Genomic DNA, 24789 nt, shown 5'->3' with positions numbered 1-24789 from the left:
CGAGGCAGTCCTGAAAGTTAAAAGAGTCCTGGAACACTAGATATTCCTCAAAAAGGTACAGGACGTACCTTAAAGACACAGGAGCAGGCTGTCCCCGTGTGCTGGAAGATGAGCTGTAGGGGAAGAAGAAAGGCCTGTCTGAACAGAGAGCTTTGGCTGGGACTTGGAGTAAAACGAAGAAGGAAGTGAGGAAACAGCAGGCAACTCAGCAGGGCTATAAGGTTATCATGAGATTATGCAGGGAGAAAATTAGAATGGTCAAAGCCAAACTAGAGCTTAATCCTGATACTGCAGTAAAAGACACCGTAAACTTTTTGTAAATTCACCAGGAATAAAATGAGTGATAAAGAGAACCTACATCTTCTACTGGATGCAAGGAGAAATGTAGTGACAATGGCTGAAGAAAAGACTGAGGTACTTAATGCCTTCTTTACCTCAGTCTTTAATAACAAGACCAATTCTCAGAGTATCCAGTACTCTGAGCTGGAAGGCAGGTACAGGGAGCAAATAGACACCTCATAATCTGAGGGAAAGTGGTCAGGGACCTGCTACACCTCTTAGACACACACAAGCCTATGGAACTGGATGGGATCCACTCATGGGTACTGAGGGAACTGGTCGACGTGCTCACTGATCCACTTTCAATCATTTACCAGCAGTCCTGGCTAGCCAGGGAGGTCCCAGATGATGGAAGGCTAGCCAGTGTGGCACCTATCTGCAAGAAGGGTCAGAAGGAGGATCCAGGGAACTACAGGCCTGTCAGTCTGACCTCAGTGCCAAAGAAAGTAACAGAGCAGATCATATTGAGTGCCATCATGCAGCACATACGGGACGAGGATCAGGACCAACCAGCATGAGCCTGATAAACAGCTCCTGCTTGACCAAAGTGATCTCCTTGTATGGCAAAGTAATCTGCTCCGTGGATGAGGGAAGGACGGTGGATGTTGTCTACTTGGACTTCAGTAATGCCTTTGACACCATTTCTTACAGCATTTTCCTGGAGAAACTGTCTGCTCAGTGGTTGGACAGGTGCATTGTTTGCTGGGTTAAAAACTGGCTGGATGGCCAGGCCCAGAGAGTGGTGGTGAATGGTGACACAACCACCTGATGGCTCATCAGTAGTGGTATTCTCCAGGGCCAGCTCTGTTTAATACCTTTGGCAACAATCTGGATGAGTGCGTCAAGTGCACCCTCAGTAAGTTTGCAGAAAACACCGAATTGGGTGGGGGTGTTGATCTGCTGGAGGATAGGAAGGTTCTACAGAGGGATCTGGAAAGGCTGGATCAATGGGCTGAGGCCAATTGAATGAGATTCAACAAGGCCAAGTGTTAGATCCTGCCCTTGGGTCACAACCATCCCATGCAGTGCTACAGGCTGGTGACAGAGTGGCTGGAAATCAGCCCATTGGAAAAGGACCTTCGGGTGTTTGTTGAAAACTGTCTGAACATGAACCAGGGTGTGCCCAGGTGGCCAAGAAGGCCAATTGAATCCTGGTTTGTATCAAAAATAGTGTGGCCAGCAGGACCAACAGAATGATTTTTCCCCTGTGCTCAGGACTGGTGAGGCTGGAACTCAAAACCTGCGTTCTATTGTGAGCCCCTCACTGCAAGAAAGGCATTAAGGTTCTGGAGCGTGACCTGAGAAGGACAACAAAGCTGCTGAAGGGCTGGAGGACAAGTCTGATGAGGAGGGTCTGAGTGAGCTGGGGTTGTTTAGTCTCTAGAAAAGGAGACTCAGAGAGGACCTTATCACTCTCTACAACTGCCTGAAAGGAGGCTGTAGCCAGGTAGGGGTCAGTCTCTTCTCCCAGGTAACAAGTGACGGGACCAGTGGAAATGGCCACAAGCTGCACAACAAGAAGTTTAGATTGGAGAATAGGAAAAAATTTAATGAAAAGGGTTGTCAGGCATTAGTGCAGACTGAGCACGGATGTGGTGGAGGAATCATCCCCAGAGGTATTTAAGCGACATGGTTTAGTCGTAGACTTAGAAGTACTGGGTTAACAATTGGACTCAATGTTCTTGAGGGTCTTTTCCAACCTAAACAATTCTATGATTCTATGATTCTAGTCATAACTAATGTGTCAGGTTTTTAAACACAGGCTTGGGCGAAGCAAAGGTCCATGAGTTTCAAGCAAGAAGAAAAACTTTTCCCTTTCTTAATGATTATATTATGACACACTTAAAAAATGTGTAAAGAGATTCAGATTAAAACATGCTTGTTCCAATCTAGTCCCATCTATGCAAAAATTGCTAGCAAGAAAAATATTTCTTAAGAGGGAGCTCTAAGTATTTTTCTTTTATGCCCTCTATAAGTGTAGATACTTTCATTGTACCATCTCAAAATAAAATAAACATCCCTAATTTATTTTGCATGTCTCTTTCCTCTTTTGCATATTACTTCTTTAAAAATTACTCCTTGAGTCATAAGACTAGGGGAAAAACCCTCAAAAAACTGCCAACATATTAAGTGGTGACTAAATAGGCCAAAGTGAAAGATTCCTTTTTTCATTGTCCCATGAAGTTCATATTGTATCTCAAGTAAAAATAAAAATAAAAAATATAATAAATCACTTCTTAAGAGAAATTTTTAGCAGATAATCAGTAGGAAAGGGGCCTACCTACATTCTGCCAGCTGTGCTCTCTCTGAATCAATCTCTTGGGTCATTTCAGAGGTGAGGTAGATTCATGGCTCTGTCTTTTTACAGTGCCGACTCTTCTTTGAAAGTCTAGCAGAGACAGGACTAGAGCAGGGCTGGGGGCTCTGTGATCCACCTGGCCTTGTTCCCTGTAGAGGGATGGGAATGTCACAGCCATAGCCCTACCAAATTAGTGAAGCCAAGGCATTGAGCTGCTGCTGACAGTGACCATTGTCATGACCCAGAGAGGGACGTTGTAACAAATCCTGAGTGCAAAAATGTGGAACAGCCTGCTCACAAGGACAGTGTTTCTCATCTCTTTTGGTGAAAGGTTGAAGAGCGAGATATGGTCCTTTGAACTTATTTTTTCCTAAGTGTTCTAATCTCTCTGGTTCAACGCTTTTCTGAATCCTTCTAAACTTTTACATAACTTCTGCATTTCCTTCTTTTCAGCTGCATAGTATATTCTTTAGCATGTAAATGTATCTTTCAAAATTCAAGCACAGAGAGTCATGCATCAGCTAGTCTATGAATTGTGCATTAGCTTTGTGCATGCTGAAGTCGTTGGCAAATTGTTGATTTATTATTTATCGAAGCAATAATGGCCAGCAGTTTTAAATAGAACATCAATTTGCATTGCTTCACGTGTCTTGGAAAAAAAATCTTTGCTATCTAAATTGCTGTAATGTATTTTAAGCATATCTTCCTATGTATCCTGTATTTCATGTGGAAAAAAAAAATATTATCGATGTATATCAAATACTTACAGTATATTCTAGTTTCCTTGCTGAGAGGCTAGTTTCTTTATAATTGTTGTGAAGGACTCCATTCTAATTGGATTTATTTTCAATAAAGTTGATCTTTCTACTCATTTTATATTTTTCTGATCCTTAAGCATCCCTAATTATCCTTTTCTGCTAATAGAAGTAGTTTTTTTCTTGTTTTAAGCTGTCTATTTCATCCTACTTACTTTTTTATTACTTTTTAACAAACTATAGCACACAGAGTTTGCCATCTGTTATGATATTTTTCTTTGAAAAACAATTTTTCTTTACAATGTGCTAAGTGGTCTTGCTTTCTGCTGTGAATCTTCCATTATTTTATGTATCTGCTTCAAGCCTGAGAAAAAGGGCTGGTTCATACTCCGGCTCTCCCTTGACCTCCTCCCTTCTCTCTCCTTTCCTGTTTTGCCTCCCCCCTTTTATTTTATTTTATTCTGTTCTATATTTGATTATGGTTTATATTTCAATTATTAATCTGCTCTTAGTTCAACTGCATATTTTCTTGCTTTTACACTTCTGATTCTCAGCCTCATCCAGCTGTGGGGGAAAGTGAATGAAAGGCTACGTAGTGCTTAGTTGTTGTCTGGGGTTACACAGCGTAGTATAGAAAATGTTCTCCCTTTACAGATATTCAGCTAAACTGTGCTGTCTGCCATATTTCCAACCCTCTTGAGAACCTGGAATATGAGACAGAACAAGGCTAGTTGTGGCGGCCAGTTAGCCTGTGGTACAAAGGACAAAGAGTAAGACAGTCCCTCGTACCAGACTTATGCCTCAGTCATGGTGAGAAAAGAAGCCTCTCCCAGAATGCTTTGTTCTGTTATGGTAATGTACCCCAGTTCTACATTCCTGGCTGGCTGTTGGCCGCCCAGCCCCATTGCTACCTTACATGTCTCATGCCCTAGAAAGTTCTCCACTCCAGGTTCCCCCCACTGGCCTCTGCCCCTTGCCACTCCCCCAGAGCTTTCCCGCTGGCTCCCATTCCCCAGTCCCGCCTTTGTACCACCCCTGTGCCCTCAGATCATTGGTCTCTGGTGCTCCCTCTGCTCCCATACTTAAACATGAGCTCTGCATTGTTCTTTGTCTTTGCCTCTGGAACCTTTCACCATGAGGATGCATTAAAGAGCTCCCGTGGAAACCCACATGGGGACCCTTCCTGCCTCTTTGCCATCGATGCATATTACTGAAGCTATCCGTGCGTTTGTGTGTGCACGCGTGTGTGAGTGTGTGTGGCTGATCCTGCAAAGCAGGTTCACTAAGGCGACACTCTTGGAAGATCGTTGCACCCTGCGCCACGGCACAGAAGCCGCAGAAAGCCCGGGATAGAGATGCTAGTGGGAAAAATCCCAAATTCTTATAGTCCATCTAGTATTTGTCATTCTTTGAATGGGATTAGAAGCTGACCTGCAGTGATTTTTATTAAGAAAAAGACAAAACAAAAACCCAAGCCCAAAACATTTCCAAGACAAAAACTTGAGTGGCAGATACAGCTTTTTCACTTACTACAAATGGTAGGGTCTCCACTTCCACTAATTCAGCGAAAGACTTGAAATGTCACACCTACTTGTCCATTTTACATTATAATATTAAATATACATGCTTTTGTATGTTTTTAGTCAACATTCAAATGTATACAAAATTCACGTATACCAAGGAGTACAGGACTGAGTTCTATCTGCAAGCATACTGAAGCCTGACTCAAAGACAGTGATCAATGCCTGTAACGCTACTGTCAAGGACTATAACCTCTCTTCTGTTGCAAATCAGGGAGTCACAGAACTTGAAATAAATGAATTTTAGTGGTTTCTCAAGAAAGAAAGCATTGCATTGCCATTATTTAGGACATTTGTCTTTCTAAGTAACATATCAGCTGTAGCCAGAAGACTTGCACAAATGTTTGGACACAATATGCAACAGTAAAAACCAGCTTGCAGGATGGATTTGTAACTATTCTTGGCTTACTAGAAGATTTTAAGCAACACAGAATGACGAAATTGGTCATTTTTGTTGTTGATAATCTAACTGCTATGGACAACTAATACTAATTACTGGTAGTTTTTACTCGATATTCCAGCAGACCATGGCATGCACTCAGGTGCTAGTGAGCTAGGTCTCATAGCTATCGGGAAAAGTATAATTTATTATCCACATTTTACGCATGGGAAGACTGAAATGTGGAGTGCCAACAGCAAATGTCTCTTTCAGTGCTGTAGCAAGAAGAGAGCCCAGACCTTCTTAGTCACATCTGTGCTTTCACCTGGACAGAGCAATGGGAATGTCAAGTTCTTTTCACTGATTTAAACAACAATATGTTTTTAAATATCTGTCACAGTAGACCTCAGCCTCTCTGTACTGACTAAATAGGTTCTTCTTTGAAATATCATCCAGGGGCATTGAAGGTGTCTGTAGTTGTTGCTGAGAAACTGAACAAAAGATATGGATATATTCATTTTTGTGAGAATGTTTACAGCTGTCAAAACTTTTTGGGCTTTCTGGGAAACATTTAAATTAGGTTTCTTTCTGAGTGCTTGGCATTATGATTATCAAACACTCTGGCATTTAAAGTTGATCAGTGAAGCAGCTGTTTCCTTGAACATGGCCCTTAATAGAGACCAGGCTTATAAAACTTTCCTTCCTTTACTTCTTTTCTCTGTTCATGAGGGACATTATCCACCAAGACAAGGCTCTGGTGAGCAAATTGTATTCCAGTGTGCGTTCACGAGGTGGCATGAATCAATTTTTGGGCACTCCAGTATTTCAGTTTATTCCATCTGTTCAGTACACGAATTACAAATTCAGACACAAACACTGTTTAGAGGCACATCATAAAAAGTTAGCTGAAAGTGATTTGTATCCATGTATACTATATATGCTTTATTCTGCACACTATGCAGCTGTTACCTTTGATGATTGTTCCAGACTCAAAATGCAGCCAAGTGGTGATTTTTATGTAGCTGTTTATTGTAATAAGTGCTGTAATCATTTTACTGTTTTGTATGTTTATACAAAGAAATTTGGGATACTGTTTGAAGGACAGAACTCTAAAGGGGGACTGCATTGACACTATCTTGAAAATATCCAAGGCCTAGATAATTCTGTATAAATATATTTAAAAAGCTTGTAACTATTACTCACAATATTTTCAGGAATAGTTTTTTTAATAATCCTTAAATTAATAAATTAATAAATTAACTAGAATACGGGGGGCGGGGGAGGTTCCATGTCAAGAGTTACAGTGTTTCATGAAGGCAGAGGTAAGTGTGCAATTTGTACTTTAATACGTAGGTACAAATGTCTGCCCAGCACAGTCCACAAAATGTTTGATAATACCTATTTCTTTACCTCTGCTCCTCCTGTACACAGTTATACCTGTGCCCTTTAACAGAACAAAGGTGTGGGCTGGAGATATTTGCCAAGGAAAGGATCTGGATATTAAATCCCACGGGGAGGGATTCACCTTTCAGTAACCTGCATAAAGTACCTGAACTCTGTAGAGTGACTGGATTTGTAAGGCATATGTCTTGCTTTCCAGTAGGCATCCTGGATCACATCCATATGTGTTCACAACTTCCCGTAGCCATGGCAGAGGCTCCAGGTCCCCAATGCAAGATGGCACTGTAGGGCACTGTTGCAGCGGGGATTACTGCAACAAGCATATTTCAAACCAGGAGTCCCGTGGAAACAAAGTATATATGGACAGATTCGTGGTAGATGTTTCAGAGGTCTTTATTTCTCCAGCCACATGGCCGGGGCTCAGCTCAGGAATCCCCCAGTCACGGGACCCCAGGGTCCTTGGCGTTATCAGGGAACACAAACCAACCAATGGGGAATGAATCTGAGCAGGGGCACGGAAACCCCGTGTCTCCCCCCCAGGGCCCATCTCTCAGGGCTCCATGGCAGGGGAGGGACCCCAACATCTCACCCGTTTTATTTTAATAAAAGGAGAATGAAAACAACTGGATAAACGTAACAAGAACAGTTTCAAGACAAAACAAGCCACCCTCCTGAGTCTTTAAATGTCCAAACAGATTCTCTGGAGCATCTTAGGGCTGACAGAAGGGAGACAGAACTCTCCAGGCATGCTTTGTGGGGAAACTGAGGCAGGAGAGGGTTTAATTTCTTCCCTCCCTCTTTTCATCCCCCCCTCGGCATCGGAGAGGAATTGTAGGGAAATGGAATTGTATAGGGAAGCCATGGGGTGAAAAACAGATTAGGAATAAACTGGGGATAGGGTAAACTTAGGAAGGGGTTTATATTGGGTATAGGGTAAAAGGAGAAAATAGGCTGTGGGTAGGGAAGCTGCTGGGATGGATATTGTTTATAATTTTGTGCATAACGGCTGCCTTTGACTGGAATACCCCCAGGCCCAGTAACATTTGCTGCTTGTAAACCCTTCTTTCCTTGCACTATATCAAACTGTACAACCTCCCCATCTCCTACACTTTGCAGGTAATTTTTAGGGTTATTCCTTTTAATGGCAGTTCTATGGATGAATAGATCTTCCCCTGTATCATCTCGTGTTATAAATCCATAGATGTTTTTGACATTGTACCATTTCACAGTTCCTGTGACTTTCGTTGCTATAACTCCTCCTATCCCATGCTTGCGTGTTCGTTGTGGCTGCTGGTCCCGCGTGGCTGCTGCCTCGCTGACTCCGACGTCTCGGCCGGGCCCCCTCATTGTGGCTGCTCCGCGCTCTCCGAGCGGCGCTGCTCCGGCGCGTGTCTGGGCTCTGCGCGGCCCCGCGCTGCCATCGCCGCTGGCTCCGCGCCCCTGTGAGCGGTTCCGCTCCGCAAACTCCACGCTGCTTTGAGAGCGGCCCCGTTCCGGCTCGGCGCTGCGCTGCGTGGCTTCTCGTGTCGCTGTGGAAACCGCCGCTTCTCCCTCCGCAGGGCTCTCCGAGCTGTGTGCTCAGAGTGGCCTGCCACGCCGATGCCCGGTTCCTGGCTGCTCGTGGCCCACGGCACCCGCGGCGCCTGCGGCATCGCTCCCTCACTTGCGGTCGCGTGGCCGGGGACCCCGAGACAGGGATGGGGTCCGCGATAAGGCGCGCGCTCCCGAGGGGGCCGGGCGCATCCAGCACAGGCACCTCCGCCGGCACGGCTGCAGTCATGTGCTCCCGGGATGGCGGCCACGCGGCCTCGGCCACGGGATAAGTATGATCCTCTGCTTTAGGGGTAATGGGACCATACAAATGCTCCTCAAGAGCTTCCCTGATTATAAGGTATGCACGGAAAGCTTCTCTTTGATCCCGTACTTCATCCCATAACTCGTCCCAGAAACACCCCTCACAAGATCCAGGAGGTTCAATATCAAAAAGTAAGTCTCGAGAAATATAGGAGGACCTTTTGAAAAGCCAGATGAAGAAATGTTCTAGATCTCCCGGTTGCATTACTTTTTTGTTATGTTGTTCAAAGGATTCCTTTAACTTCTAGGTACATTTCTTTCTGTGGCTCAGAGAGCCCCCATTTCCCACAATTCTTCCATAGTCCAGAGAGAATATCCAAACCAAGATGAGAAGAGAGAGGTCTAGAGTGGTTATTTTACTCACAAATCTTCCTCAGGGATCGGTATCTTGCTCGCATTCCTCCACCAGGGCACAAGTACTGAAGAGCCTGGACACAGACAATATTTTTTTACTTACTGGTGGATGTCTAATTTGGCTCACTTATACATTGGAAAGTCCATGATGGGGGCAATATTGCCTTTCTCATGCAAAGTGATGTGATGTGCCCGGTTTTTTTTTCTGCCTAGCCCTGCACAAGGCTTTCAAACATATGACTTCCATCTCTTGAGTGAAAGTCTTTAATTCTAATCTATTACATATTTCAGAATGGAGTTTGTTAGATGTTTCTTAGGTTTCTCAACTGGAAGACATTCCCAGGCCCAGTAAATATTGAAATTTTTCACATCTAAACTGAACATATTAGCTTCAGAGGATGGAAGTGGTACAGCCACTTCAACTTACTCTTTTCAAAGTTAGCAAGCAAGTCAAATGTTGAATTGGTCACTTCCCATCTTCTGCCTCAGAAATATGCCATCAGTGATGTGTCTCTTCAAAAAGATGGAGGATTTTTTTAAAGAGCACTAAAGTCCAGCTTGTGCTGGATCCCCTACTTTTTTTTCTAAAACTTGCTTGTGAGGAAATAGCATTTTGTGACTCATTATTTAGTCTGTTGCAAAACACATTACTATTTTAAGTTCATGGTATCACTGCAAAGAATGTCAAATATCGACTTAAAGATATGCTTGTGGTATTATGGGGACATATTTTTGCAAATCTACAGGTTGGCCTATTATAAGGTCATCTAAGTGTGCAATAAATACATCTCATTGTAAGCAACTTTTCTTTATCTTGGAAAGAAAAAAAAAAGCAGTTATTTGACGTACTGTATTTGGATGAGCTAAATTAACTAGTAAAAGTTTCCCAGATGATAAACAGATTTTCATATGAAATGGGAAGATTTCTGTTGGAAACCTTCAAAATTCCATCTCCAATTTGATATTATTTATTACTAATTGAAATAATCTCAGTTTCAACTACCAGGAGTTGGTATACAAGATAATTTGACTTTGATCATGAGTATTTATCTGGAGCTATGTGTCAAAATACAAAACAACAACAAAAAACTTGATGTAGATAGAAATAAGCTAAGACATGCTTTATGTCAGAAAGGTTTTATAGAGATTAAGAGAAAGAGAAATTATCTAAATGAGAGCAAATAGAAATAAAGCTGGGAAACAAAAACTAGTATGTAAGAACTTCAGAGAAGTACCTAATGCCTTTTTTTTTAATTTGTATTTTTTAATTTGCATTTTCTGCACTGGCACCTCTATAGCTAACCTGAGTTTCCAAAGAGCCAAAGCACTCCAGCAGGAAATACTCAGTGTCTAGAGCTGCTCAAAGTCATGTAAGAATGGTACATCTTGAATTATTTATTCACTTCCTTCACTCTTTTGTAAACTGTAACCAACAGTTGCCTTCACAATTGTGGTTTATACCACATATAGAAGTATAGAATTCTTCTACCCTCATGCTCTCAACAACAGTAAATGAGAAAATGTTGAGAAATGGAGGAAAAGGGCAGAAAAATTTCTGTAAACTTTCAGAGCAACAAAATTTGCTTCATTTCTAGTATTCTTCCGTTCTTAGATTAAAGATGCTGAATCAAAAGTCACATAGAAACTGGTTCATCCCATGTAGGTGTCGGCATTTATTCTCAAAGGACTAAAATTTCTCAATGAAGTATGACAGTCACCTAAGGGAATTAAGTTGAACCTGTGCCCCCAATCCCCAAACATATATTGTGGAAAAGTATGTGGAGTTTATTTTACTGATAACACAGTGGAAGTTGAAGATACAGCTGCAGTTGGCTGTCAGGACTGTGCTCAGGTGCATACGCAGTGTGCATTCTCATCACTTCCTTGGGTGGCCCAGGTGTTCTCCAGCTGTTCACACCAATGAAACAACAGGCTGACTTGAGACAGAGTCACTGATCAAATTTGTGTCTGGCTTCTTGAGGAACTGTGGGTGGTTACAGAGGGTGCTTGACATGGGAATTTTAAACAGTCCTGTAGATTCTCCCCAGGCATCTCCTGCTGTCCAGAAGCCAATTGATAGGCATAATTTATATGCTTAAACATGTTGATTTATACCGTGGGTCCAGGACCTGGCTGTTGCAGAGACTTCCCTAGGCAATTCCTGCTGTAGAATTACCCAGACAGTACATGGGAAAACTGCTTGTCAATACTTTGCATAAATTGCTTTTGTACTTGCAGACATGCTCACATGGAACAGTCTTTTGCACACAGAAAGTTAAAATATTTTTGTTATAATTGAAGTTAATCAATAGAAATGGATCATGCATTTACTGGAGTGGTCGCATAGGATCACAGCTCAGCTTGCTTATAAAAATATAGTAGAAGTAACAGTTTGGGAAGTCTCCTCTGGTAAGGCTAAGAACCATTAAAATGGACTCCCATCACTACCTGGACAGACATTGACCAACTAGCTGAAGATAAGATTCCCCACCTGAGCATCAACCCATGCTAAATATCCCAACTAAATAGTAGAGGATTTTTGCTTGTTGTTTTTTGTTGCTATTGTTGTTTGGTTTGTTTTGGTTCTTTTGTGGGTTTTTTTTTTTTTTTTTTTTGGGGGTGATAGGTTTCATTTGAACAGTCTGTCTGCAATTGCCTGTGCAATAGTATATTCTTCTGACCTTCTTCCAAATTCTGATTGGGGTAAATCACAATCATGCACCTTATCTTTTGCTTATGCTTTCATTTCTATAGGGAAGAACTCTAAACTTGAAGCTAGAAGTCGTGGTGGTCTTCAATGAGTATTGATGTGATGTAATGCACGTGGAGAAAGGAAGATTAAAGGCCTGCACAGGGTGGCTGAAATTATCTGAGTTGAACCAATGCCTTATTTAACCTAGGCTCATATCCCACCCTAAGGCAAATCTTCCCTCCCTTGCAATATAACAGTTTGTGGCAGAGAAATCTGAAGATCCTCTGCGTACATGAGGCAGATATTGAGAGAGAAATATTCAGACACCAAAAGAGGATATTTTGTGTAGGAAAGGACTAATCAAATTAAGATAAGAGCTTCACAAACATTTTCTCAAAGAATAATAGTTTTGGGTATTTTTTATACATTGTTTTAGAATTATCAAAATTTCAAGGATTTCAGAGTGTAAAGATGACTGGAGCAAATATTAACCTAATAAGAAACTCAGTAGAAGATGTGCTTGAATGTTTGGGGTTTAATATGTCAGTCCACATCGTCCTACTTTCAAATATTTAAAAATTCCAAGATAGGAGAAAAACAAAATCGTATCACCAAAAGCAGTCAATACTGAACTGTCAAATCTGACATTTCATGGACTATCATAAGATGGTATTTATATTAATAAACTACTTGGAAGACATTTACTTGTCAAAAATATCCACAGAAATCAGAACTTATTAATTAATCATATGCAAACAGAAGATAAGCGCTACATTTACACTGTGATATAGTTTGACTAGCTCCAAAATAAAACCTGATATCTAGGGGGGTTTGGAAGTGATTAATTATGAAAAAAAAAAAAAAAGGAAAAAAAAACAAGGAAGAAAAATCTCTTAGAGCAACTGAATTTATTGTAGTCGAAAGAGGAGTAGAGCTCCAGGTTAAATGTTTTACTAATGCCCAGTCTCGCCCCAATGCCATAATTTCAGTAATCAAATACTGTTTATTTATACCATGTGTCTTTTGCACTAGTGTCATGCATACTAAATATTTACAATTTAATCTTCAGTTTATAGCTTCACATTGGCAACAGCTTTTTAAAATGTTTAATAAACTACTCTACTTAGCAGCTTATATATCATTTGGGAGTAATGCAACAGAATAGCTGGCAAGTTATACCACCTCCTAGGGTGCTTCTTCATTGCAGAACAAACCAGAATGTTATTACTCTAATGAGTATTATAATCTTATATGACATCTGAGAGCACATTGAACTGTGTTACTCAAATCAGTGGATTCCCTATCCTGATATATTTGTGTGTGGAAGATGGCTGTTTCGTCTGATTCATGATTACTATTCTTTTTCTTAAGCAAGTATGGACCCTGTTTTTATTAGAATAGATAAGATTCAGACTTATACCTGAACAGTATCTTTAAAATAAGATTCAGCAATATTTCAGTGTAGATTCTCTTGAGTCTTTGTTTTGCATGCAGAACCTCGAGCTTTGCAAAATGTAGAGACATCATTAATTGAGCAATAACAATAATAAATTTTAACTAGAAGGAAGCACTTGCTAAACTCTTGAATTCTGTTAGATTGCTTGTTCCTAATAATTTATTTTCTAGGGCTGCAGCATGGATTGAAATATGGAAAGTGACAGAGCACCCTATGCAGTAATCTAACCGTGTAAAGGCACCTGTCCTCTGCCTTGCTGTGGGGAACAGCTGAATTTTAAGAGCAAAAAATCATCCAGTTCTCAATACTTGCTGATTGACTGAGCATTTGACTGCTGGTCCACAGGAAGAAAGAAAAGAAAAAAGGTTGGGGGTGGGAAAGACTATGCAGAAAAGGCATATGCAAATCATCTACAGCCTTTAATTTGTTGGAAGTAGAAACTTTAATGCTCATGCAGTATCAGCTCTACAGTATTCTAACAGATCTTGCAGCTGTGAATTGCTTTTGCCATAAAACCAATTCAAAATTCAGTATTTGTTTTGGAAAAGGGCAAATCACTGCAGAACTCTGTTGTCCTCTGCTTACTTGGGAGGGGAGGCCTGAGACTGTAGATAATTCGTGCCTACCAGGCTGTGGAGGAAGGAATCCTACACATAATAAGAAAATCAGAATCATAGACTTTTAAAAAGTAGTCAAGCTTAGTTTAGCCATTCTTGCACATGTAGAAAGTTGGACATCTTTTGCATCTGAAATATTATTTTGCTTCTGGCTCTTTTAATAAGTCATGATGAATGTTTAATGATGTTTCTTAAAAATACCCACATTAACTAGCCATGACCCTTTATCTAGAGCAAGAAAAGAGAACACTTAAGTTAATGACCCAATGCCTGGGGAACCCTATAGTCTTTAAAGTACAGAACAAGTGAGGACATTTATAGATCTTGTGGGAGATAATAAAAAGTGCCCGATTTACATTGAAAGTCAACAGGAGTCCTCTTTGGACCTCTAAAAACCTCTCTTTTTATCAAGTAATGGGAATGCACACAGATTATGTCATAAAGTTAAGTGCACAGATAAAGGCATTTGGGATGGGAAAAAAAGTATCCTGTACTCTTCATATGCAAATTTTGACTTAGATGAATAATTTTCCACTTCTATATATAAAATTCCCTATCAGGTGTCAACAGAGTAATTTAAGATTGCTCCATTTGTGTCCTGAGAACACTTGTGGTATGGCTAATTGCTCCTGCACTTGCCAGCAGTTTTAGCTTCTCAGTCTGATCTTTGTGCAAAACAAAATCGGGTACTTTTGTGGGGAGAGATAAAAGCATGGTTCTTTGGGGTTACAGGTAGCCTTTCCTGTCCTGAGGCACTGTTGTCCTCACCCTGTATTCTTCTCACTTCTCTTCTGGCACTTCATGCAGAGGTCCAAGCTAGAAGCCTGGTTGCCCTGTGATTATTGTCTATGGGCACTGCAGAGTGAGAGAGAGGCTCCTCAATGGACAATGCAGCCCACTGGTGAGTTGTACCATCTTTTGGTCATGTCTATCACTCTGGTTTGGTGCTAGAGGACTCTTGCTGGAATGGCCATGGGAATAACGAAGTTCAGGGTATGATGTGGGGTGACTCTGGGCCTGCAATTCCTTTCATGGATGACTGCAGAGAAAGGTAGGAGAGAGTGACTGATTCAACTTCCTGCTGAACTTTTGGCTTTTACATATTCGAAACAAGAGTTTAATGGAAATTTACTTTAGTGAATAATACTGTAACTCTGCTTCTTATAAAGCACTGAATTAAACTAATGTTTTATTCATCAGAATAACAGCAACCTTTTCTATTTTTTGTCATAGAAAACTTACTTTCTTTTCTGTTTATCCCTTTTGAAACAATCTGTGATTGTGTGATTTTAAACTCATTGCACTACTTATTTTGAAGACAGTTAGATGCAAATTATTGCTAGCTCCCTTTCAATAACTTTTTTGTTTAAATCTCATTCTTCATTACTGATAAATTTTAAGATTGAAGTTAGCTTATCCAGGAAGAACAGTGAGATTTCTAAATGCTTTTGAAACTTTTGGGAGATATCAATATGCTATATAAAGATCACAGACACAAATATGGTCAAGACTATTTAATCTCCATCACAATAACTTTGCTGATGAAGGGCAATGAGAAATACACGTAAAATAATCGAGGGATTTCTCTTCATCTTTATGATCCTGACAAGGTCTATAAATCCATTAATGTACAAGTTCAACAGCCTCTTTTGGTTACAATGCATTGAATGGTAGTTTAGCAGGACAGAATCCTTTCTTTAAGAGATATATAAAAGTTCTTCGGGTTTTTTCTCATCCAGAGAACAGATGTTTCCAGACAGAAACAGAATGTTGAGTTTCATTAGAGACCCATACAAAACCTAAGCATTTTCAAAGAAGTAATTCATAGCCAAATAGACTGTGTGCCTCTTGTCTAGGCAATGAGACATTTGGGGGTATCATTTCAGAAGTATCTTTAAAAACAGAACAAAAAATCAGGACACACTTGCTGTTTTGTCAGGACAATTACTCCCTTCCTAATAGTTCATTTGAGGTCAGTTATGGGTGCACTATTCTGATCAAGTGGGATTCATTGAAAACTTTGTCAAAGCATTTTCATCTTAAGAAGAAGAGAATATGCAGTTTATTTTTCATAAATATGAAATTTCAAAGCCAGATCTTAAAACATTTACTGCTTATATTCTAGCAATTGACTTCAACGCCCTACACATGCACACACTTGCTGGTATATATTATATATATGCTAACACACATATATATGATATATCTCTGTTCAAATGTGTGTACCACATGTGGACCCTCTTCAGGGTTTAGAACTAGGATTATACTTAATAATTGAATGCTCTGTTTTTGAATGAGTTAAAAAAATGTATCATGATACTTAGTTTTCCACATGGAGTGCCGCATCCAGCTCTGGGGTCCTCAACACAGGAAGGATATCGACCTGTTGCAGCAAGTCCACAGCTGGGCCACAAAGGTGATCAGGGGTCTGAAGCACCTCTCCTATGAAGAAAGCCTGCAAAAGTTGGGAATGTTCAGTGTGCGGAAAAGAAGTCTCTGGGGACAACTTAGAGAAGCCTTCCGATACTTAAAGGAAGCCTACAAGAAAGCTTGGGAGGGAAAATTAGCAAGGACACATAGTGATAGGGAAAGGGGGAATGGCTTTAAACTGAGAGTGGGTTAAAGTTGGATATTTGGAGGAAATTCTTTACTTTGAGGGTGAGGCACTGGAACAGGTTACCCAGAAAAATTGTGGCTGTCCCATACCTGGAAGTGTTCAAGGCCAGGTAGGATGGGGCTTTGGGCAATGTACTTTAGTGGAAGGTATCCCTGCCTATGGCTAGGGATTTGGAAGTAGTCAATCTTTAAGGTCCCTTCCAACTCAAACCATTCTATGACTCTATGATTCTGATTGGTTTTCACTTTCATTTAGATTGGTTCACAGTTAAACAAATTGTCATAATACTAGCTGGCATCCATGGTATTTAGCATTCCTTTTAATAAAGCCTATTTGAATTTTCTTCTCTACTGCTTTGTTTTTCCTCTTTTCTATTCTGTTGAAGAGAACATGGATATGATAATGTATGCAACTGGAATGGTGCAAAGTTTCAAAACCTGTAAGAGAAGCTCTGGTGCTAGTGGTCAGACTAAAACCTCATTCATTTTCTTTGGTATTTCACCTCTGACAGTGGTGATACACAGATGACTAAAAAAAAAGTATCAAGAAGAGGGCAAGAATATAGCAAAAATTTTCTAAATGCTTTCTCAGCCTCCATGTACATGTCTCTATATGGCCATATGTTTAATAATTCCCAATAGTTTTAATTTCTCTGAATCTACCTATCTGCCTGCTACCCACACCCAAATTTAACAACTACTATACTGGTGTCAAAAGACTAACAGATTCATTTCACATTAATTTATAAATATTTTGCAGGTATGTTCAGCTCTCCCCTGTAGACAGTCTGTAATTTCTTTCTCAAGGGCAACCAGATGGAATGCCGCATTCTTGCAAGTCTAATATATTATGCGGGTAATCAACATGTCCTTTAGAACGCAGCCAGAGTTAAGGCAAGAGATTATATTAAAGTATTCTGAGGTAATCAATTACAAGGTTATCTTCTGAAATGTAATGGGTTTGAAATTTTTCAATGATTTTAATGCATTAATGTGACTTAAAAATTCAGTTACTAGATTTCTGTTCATTTAGAGGTCTTTAGCATAATTTCATCCATTCCATTTACTAACATTTAAAAGAATGCATATGGAAGTTGCCAGTACACTTAGAAACTAGTACAAATTCAACTGGATGACGCATAATGTAATTATATAATTTACCTATTGCTTTTTTGTTCCTTTGGGTCCCTTTTCCTACTCATCTACTTTTCAGCCTAGAAATTAAACACATTCTCGCTCTTTTTCATGTGAATACATTGGACAAAGTTAAAGAGTGGGATGTAACATATTGATAAATTTATGAAAACGAGACGAAAAAATTATAGAATTGCCTGGGGAAATCTAAAGAGAATATAAAGGGAGTTTAGATTAGTGTAATATGCATATTAATGAGTCAGAATAAGGTATCCATTTATATCATTCCAATGCCTTCAATCCATTTCTGAAGTTGGTCCCTGGTGAGGAGGCTTAATTTAAAACACAGAAATGCTCTCCAAGTTCCTGAACTCAAAGAGAATGCAATTAACATCACTTGCCAAATGAGTCCATTGCTATTTTTTGAGACTGCTGGCAGAAACACAGGTGCTTATGCTGAATCTTTGAGATCAAAACACACCAGAAAGTGTCCTGTCCATTGCTCTTTTCCACCACAGTTCTCAGTTGCTGAAGATGTTGAGTACATATTTACTTGTATGTAAAATATGAAGAAACAACATTAACACTTTTCTTCAAACAAAAATCCAAAATATGCAGTGATTACTATCATATGGTAATGGCCTACAGTATAACTAATGGTATTTCCATAATTATTTCCTATGCTAATGATAGACAAAAAAGTAGTGTTCCTGTTTAAAGATAACTATTGGAAAATTTTGACATTGCAATATTGAGTTCCATGAGTATGTTATTAAGACTTTGCATTTAAATTAGAGACATGATTCCTCAAACTGGGAAATGAGTAATGGAATGAGTTTTCCTTTTCATCTCTCTGTTCCAATTTTCAACCCAAATCATACTATTAGTGATTAAAAGTAAGTTTGTTCTGAGATGTTAATGCCCTGTTTAAAAGAAGTCTACAGAAGTTTCTTTAAAGCTGGAGAAAAAATTGAGAATGTTTTTTTTACATTTAATCACTTTTATATTGTTTGTTTTTCTAGAATGTTTCTGACTGAAGTGCTACTGGCATGAGTGGAAGAAGATGAGTTGTTATTCAGAATATTTTTTTAAATGAAGTTTAAGTTAACTCCAGATGAGAGCAGTCATTTTTACTCTGTAGTATAAGTTTTGTCTCTTCAGTTTAGCTGAGATTTCAGTCATTTGATCAAGTAGGAGAAATAGTATTCCGATTTAAGAAGGTGGTTACCCAGGTTTGGATAAACTCCAGTTTAGTGATCTATCATGCAATATCTCCACAGCAGCTGTTTCTCTTCAGTTTCCTTTATGGTGAGAGGAAAAATATATTTAGTTTTAGCAGAGACATCAACATGAGGTCAAGGTAAAATGTGAACTAGCCTACGTATAATAAATAGCTATCTGTATAGACCTGCATTTATTCATCCAGGCATATTATTACAGGCAATACTGAAATGGGTGTTTTGTAATATTTGCCAGATTGAAATCTTATTTGCATAGCACTTTTAAAAAGTCATACTCAATAATTGCAAAGGAGTTAATATTTGTTGCAGGATGATTTGCACAAACGAAATAAGATTAAATTAAATTGGTTAAAATGCTTACTATCCTATAGCATAAAGCTTCTGCACATCCTCAGCAATACCATTTGAACTGGTAATAACCAAGAATCTCAGAACAAGTGTCAAGGACAGTATAGATATAGACTAAAGCTTATGCATTTTCTGCAACAGTGATTCCTTTTCTTCAGGCTTAATACATACTGTAGGATTAAGGGTGTTTGCAGACTGTCTTTGCATTAATTATGATGATGTCCTTCATGTCATTATGAGTCATCATGTAATTTTTCCTGTGCAGTACAATCTCTTTTCTAAAATCCTCTCGTTTTTCTTGGGCAACATTTTGAAATTTGTTTTTTTTTCACAGAAGACAGATTGGGTAAGATTGGAAGGGATCAACCTCCCTGCTAGGGCAGGGTCATCCTAGACAGAATCATATCCAGACAGTTCCTGAAGATCTCCAGTGAGGGAGATTTCACAACCTCTCTGAGCATCCTATTCCAGTGCTCAGTCATCTGCACAGTAAAGTTCTTTCTCGTATTCAGGTGGAACTTCCCATGCATCAGTTTCTGCCTGTTGCCTCTTGTCTTACTGTTTGGTACCACACTTAGTGGTACCCCCTTTTAGTTTACCCCCTTTGTTTTGTCTGAGAAAGTCTTCCTGTCCCCAGCTGTTTACATTGAAAAATCTGACTTCCACTTTGCATATGACTCACTTCACAGAAATATTTGTAAGTAGGATGTTGCAATGGGGGATACTGCAACATGTGTATCAGACAACAAGGCCCGTGGAAAAGAAGATATAGACTGATTCTTGGTAGATATTTTCAGAGATGTTTATTTCTCCAGATGCATGGCTGAGGATCTGCTGAGGAACTGCTCAATCACGGGACCTGAGGTTCCTTGCCCGCGCAGGGGAACACAGAACAACCAATGGGGAACGAGGCTGACCAGGAGCAGGAAAACCCCGTGTCTCCCCTCCAGGGCCCCTCTCCCAGGACCACATGGCAGGGGGAAGGGACCCCAACAGTAGGATTTTTGCCAACATGTTACTTATTTATTTTCATCAACCAGAATACTGTTTAATAAAACTGTTGTAAGTTATGACTTTGAAACAAACAACATCCAAGAAACGTGAAAGTTTGTCTGATGCACTCGAATACTAGTGAAATGTAATGAACGCCAGTGCCATCTTTTAAAATACCTAGAGGTACTTCCTTCCCTTTTTCTTTTGTTCTTTTTCTGTTTTTTTTTTCTTTTGTTTGTTTGTTGGGTTGATTGGTTTTTCTCATGTTTTGTTTTTTCTTTTTTTTAATTAATATTAAAAATATTTAATTTTAAGGCTAGTTGGTTTTACTTTTTTTTTAACAATGTAAAACTAATTTTGCTTTGTCATTTTTCTGTATAACTTAAAAATACTGCTCGCTGTCTTTGAAAACATGGGACAAGCTTATTGTTATATTACTCTCCAAATGACAGTCTTATTTTGCTGCCATTTGCTTTAAAATTCTCATAGGATAAAAACCTATCCTTAATTGCATTAGGCTATTGTAAGAGGAGTCACATAAAGACTTTTACATAGTAATTTGTTGCATTTAAAATGTGTTCCTGTTACATGTCAAAATGTGGGGTTCTATCCATATTTATGGTAAAGAAATTGTAATAAAAACAATAGAAACAATCCCAGCATTAACAATAATAGATTGCTTTCTTAGGAAACTGTTTCAGGATTCCTGGAACTAGTTCTTACCTTCCTCATGGGTACAGTGCGGCTTTGCCATGTCCTGAAGTCAGATACTCTTATTTCTTTCCAAAGTGTGGGATGGTGCTGTGCTCTGAGTCGTGCAGTGGTGTTGAGGGGAGAACACAGCTTTTATTGCAGCTCAGACCTACACATTAACGGAAGAGGATTTTTCTTCATAGGGCCCAGTATGTGGCTCAGACAATACACACTGTGGCTAATGTGGAGCGCTGTGGCTCCTGCCATTTGTGGCCCACAGGCATAGAGGACGTGTGTGCACCAAGCAGGCAGCTGAGAAGCTGTGGTACTGGCTGTCTGGGTGTGTGAGGGATGCTTCTCACCTCACAGGACTGCAAACCTGAGGGCAAGCTCCGTGTGCCTGATGCTCAAGGTGTGAGGCTGGGCAGTTCTCTCTGGCTTCAAATGAACTGTAGGTTCTTTATTTGTAAAACAAGGATGATCTTTGCTACCTTGCTCTGGGGAGATTAAATATGTTCCTGTTTAAAATTTGGTTTAATATGTTAGTTAGGTGTCTCTCTGCTGTTCCTAGGTTTTTGGTTTTTTGGGGTTTTTTTTTTTTTGTTTGATTGTTTTTGGTTTGTTTTTGTTTTGTTTGTTTGGGTTTGGTTTTTTTTTTTTTTTTTGTGTAAGGAACAAGTAGGTATTGATTTTCTGAATTTAAATTAATATAATAGTAAGTTTTCAAAACACACTGAAGGCGTTTATAAGGGTCCTTTCATTGTGGAGCACGTACACAGCCACCTCAAAGCTGCTTTGAGAAGCTTCCAGTAAGAAGTTGTAGAAGCACAGGGGTGGAAGGATGATTTAAAATATGACAGGTCTAATAAGGTTCTTAGTGCTGAAGGGAATGATTATTTTGATGGCTAAGCTGAAAAACACAGGACAACAATAATATCTGTGTAAGAAACTCTCAGTGAAAATCAGTTCTATCCTCCTTTGGACTGAGTAGTCTGCAGTCGAAGACTGAGTCCACCAGTGATGTTGCAGTACCATGAACCTGTACCATTACTACACTTTAATGAGCTAGCTCAGGTTCTTGAAACAGTATGACCATGTTAGAATAACTCTCCCTGGGCTTTTTTGTCCTGCTGAGAAGCAGGATTTATTGCCTGGACAGACCATTGTTACTGCTTCCATGACTTCATTTATCTCCTCCAGGTTCACTGCAATGTGCCAAATAAATACCCAGCTGTCCAACTCTATAAGAAAACTGGCCTCATCCTTAAAAAAGAATTTTAAATGTACTTAGTGTGTAATTCACTGTTGAAAAATACCCCTAATGTGTGTATATAAACCACAGCTGGTTGAAGATCATGTAGAGTTTAATTTTGAAAATATTGACTTATCAAATGGATCTGGTTAGGGTTAAAGAGGCCAAAAATATATGACTTCAAGATTTTTTTCACTTACTCTGGGAGTTTCTTTTCTATTTCTATGCAGCTTGAAAACCCTATTGCCATTGATCCCTGCAAAATTATCAGAGCCTTTTATCTTTATTATCATTGCATCAATGCTGAGAACCTGGAGCTAACCAAGAGAAATGAAATTACTTATTTTGGGGTTTTGGCAGATAAACCACAAAATGCTACTGCCCCATTTCTGGCAAGAGCACGTGGTGATGCATGCAAACAAGGTCTGTTATAATGAACTGCTGGCCAAGAGGAGGCAGCAGAATTTAATCTTATGACTTATGTCCTCTTGAGCATATGGTGCTAAATGAGTATCTTTCACAGCCCAGCTAGTAATGAGAACTAATCTGAAGTGAGCTAGCAGCAAACTGCAACAGACCGAATAAGAGAGTCATATTCCATATTTTCAGTGGAGAGTTAATAGCATTTTTAAAATTTAAAGTACATTGTTGACATTTCAAGAGGTGGATATGAACCAGTGGAATGTCATAAAGCCAACAAAAGCCAGGAGGGGTCAAACAGTAGAAGGTTTTGGCATAATCAGCATTACCATTATGCTTTTGTTTATATCACGCTTCACTTGTATCATCCATATCATGACCACTGCAGCCTAATCAAATCTGTTTCTAATATGTTCTGGAAGCCCTTAAAACATTTGGATCTTGCATCTATTCTACCACTGAGACCCAAATGTGAAGGCTGAATGAAATAAGTTAATGTCCTGTTTTTAGATGAATATTTAAACCCCTGCACATACACAGAGAAAGCAATTATGAAGGAAAGGAAAAAAAAGGAAGAATTAATTGCTATATACACTAAAGCTGAGCAAATTACACATCCTTGAAGCTGTTTCAAAAAAGTAGGAATGCCTAACACCTAAATTGCATGGATAGTGGATTTTACATAAGTGTTAGCACAGATGCTTGTCAAAACATTGTTCGAAGGGATATAGTCAAAATTTATACCTTAAAGTACTGGAAAATTAGGAAAAGCCATCTTGACATTAAATTAAGTAATTTGTAGATATCCAGTATAAAATACTAAATATTTGCAGGAACATATGCTTGATCATTGTGTTCCAGTTGCAGATCAGGTGTGGTGTTGCTTTCTGCACTGACTGCTAACAGCAGCTGGGAGCCCTGCTCTTAAAATATTTTATGCTGGTGGTTCTGAGGAACAGAAGTATTTCTTCTATGTCTGGATTGCAAGAACATCATAGAACCAATAAAGGCATACTTAGGCAAACCACAGAGATGACAGCACTTGTATAAATGTACAGTGACAATCTGCATATGTTTGCATGGCAAACACCTAATGCCTTGGGGAAGGGGAAGAAATACACACACACACACACGAACACATACGTATTTTATACATATATAAACTTTTTGGTCCAGATAGGTTTCACTCTGTAAAATTTCTGTCTTCCTACTAGAAATTAAATTATTTCTAATTGAACTTCTGGTGAAAATAATTTCTGGTTTATTGTGGGGGTTTTTTTACATCTTTGACAGACTTTAAAAAAAGGAGATTGAGCTATAATAATTTTGCATTTTATGAACTTGCATGTTTAACAAACAAAAAAGCATTTTCAACAATTTGCTTTCTAAAATGCAGGCCCAACTGCAATTATTGTGGTTATTTCATGGTGCTGGAATAAAATAGAAAATAAGAGAAGATTAATACTGGTAATACATGTTAGATGAAAAACAAAGGGATGACAGAAAGAGGGATGAATTAGGTGAGTATTGTATTATGCCTCTCTCCATAGAAATCTTATGTTCCTTGTATTTAAAATTATATGCACATATAATTTATGTAACACACTGTTTAGGTAGTTTCTTTAGAAGTGTAACATTTAGGCAGAACAAATTCCTTATTTGTCTTGCTTTTTTTTTTTTTTTTTGCTATGTGGTTTAGGTTCTTTGAGTCTACTTGGCCAGCAGAAAATATTACACTTTAAAAAATTAACTGTAACCTTGTTAAAACCGTAGGATTATTTGTGCTCCTCTAAGTAGGTGAACTAAACATAGGGCTTAAATATTGTGAAATCCATTCAATAAGAAATAAATAAGCCTTAGAAAAAAGTGCTGGTTTACCACACTCTTTTGGCCCTCAATCTACTCTCATCTCTTCTTTTTGTAAGTTTATTTCTACAGCAAAGGGTATTTACAGGTGAGCATTATGTAAGAGCTGTGAAGCTGTAACATTAGGTTCCTACATTAGGGCAGGGAAGTAAAATGGAGTGCAAGCACGTATGCATTTGTAAACACCATGTGTATTCTCATAGTGTTAACGATATAGAATCATAGAATTATTTATGTTGGAAAAGGCTTTTAAGATCATCAGGTCCAACCATTATCCCGGCACTGCCATTTCAACTACTAAACCATGTCTCTCAGTTCCACACCTACACATTTTTTAAATACCTCCAGGTGAGTCAACAGCTTCCCTGAGCAACATGTGTCAATGCTTGATAACCATTTTGGTGAATATGTTTTCCCAATTATTCAATTTAAACCTTCCCTGGCACAACTTCAGGCCATTTCTTCTTGTTCTGTCCCTGGTTGCCTGGGAAAAGAAGTAG

Source organism: Corvus cornix, chromosome 2 (genome assembly GCF_000738735.6).
Source record: "Corvus cornix cornix isolate S_Up_H32 chromosome 2, ASM73873v5, whole genome shotgun sequence".
In the NCBI taxonomy this organism is placed as follows: Eukaryota; Metazoa; Chordata; class Aves; order Passeriformes; family Corvidae; genus Corvus; species Corvus cornix.
The sequence above is the reverse complement of the archived record's forward strand: the minus strand, read 5'-3'. Positions refer to the sequence as shown.